We start from the raw sequence: 1,052 nt of genomic DNA, 5'->3' as shown, positions 1-1,052 counted from the left end.
TAACTTTGTCTTTCTTTTCAAATCGACACGCTTCTTCTAGTCAAAAGTTTTTCTCCCTAGTACAGAACTCTGAGCTGAATTTGTCACATTAATTCACACTCAACATAGTGGGCAAATGTCCTCCACCACAGTTACACAAAGAGGCATAACAATTCTTCAAGCAGCGTGTCTTATATCAATACCCAGAAAAGCGGAGAACATGTCCTTTCCCTTCGTAGCCCTTGTTTCATTAGTGTTGAAATTGGTATTTATGTAATGATTGATTGGAACCTAGTGCCCCTACCACGTGTAAGCTTTTTGAGAGCAAGGCTGAACTGCTCTTGCCAACCACAGGACCCTCCTGAGGGTGGGTGAAAAAATTTGGCTATGTTGATTGGCTGAGTGTGGCTCATATGCCCACCACTGAACCCATCACTTCATGGGGAAGAGTGGTTCAGGATTGTGATTAACCAGGCTAGGGTCACAGGCCCCACCCTGGAGGATGGGACGAGGAGCGTCATCACGTTAGGGAACACTCACCATAGTCCCCCCAAAGGGCTGGCCGCCATCCTGCAACAGCTTCTCAAGCTGTAAGAGGCAGGAAGTGGGTTAGTTCCCAAAGAAGTCCCTGCCCTGTGAAGGTTCTCAGAGGGCTGCTGATGGTGTTGGTAAGACGTTCATTCCAAAGTAGTGTGGAGGCACTGGCTCTGTTGAGAGAGTCTGAAGTCCATCAGGATTGTTCCTGAATTCATTGTGGGAAGAGGTGAAAAGACTGGGGTGAGGCTCAGCATCTACTGACTCACATACCGGGATGGATCTTTAGATCAAGGGAGTGCATTTATTTGAACTCCCTTCTTCATCTGTGAAGAGGGAATTAGAGGCTCTAATTCCTCTAGAGAGGAATCCCTAAGCTCAGATGAGATATTAATTTCTTTGAGCATTATTATATTGCAACTTTGAGCTTTCTGGCAGCCAAAGCAAAACTAGAAACCATTTGGGCATCTCAAGTATTTTTTTAATTGCACACCTATCAGCATTTCCATGGAAAAATGGAAAGAACCCTGACCTGGAAC

The sequence above is a fragment of the Bison bison genome, unplaced genomic scaffold (assembly GCF_000754665.1).
Source record: "Bison bison bison isolate TAMUID 2011002044 unplaced genomic scaffold, Bison_UMD1.0 scf7180017864203, whole genome shotgun sequence".
In the NCBI taxonomy this organism is placed as follows: Eukaryota; Metazoa; Chordata; class Mammalia; order Artiodactyla; family Bovidae; genus Bison; species Bison bison.
The sequence above is the reverse complement of the archived record's forward strand: the minus strand, read 5'-3'. Positions refer to the sequence as shown.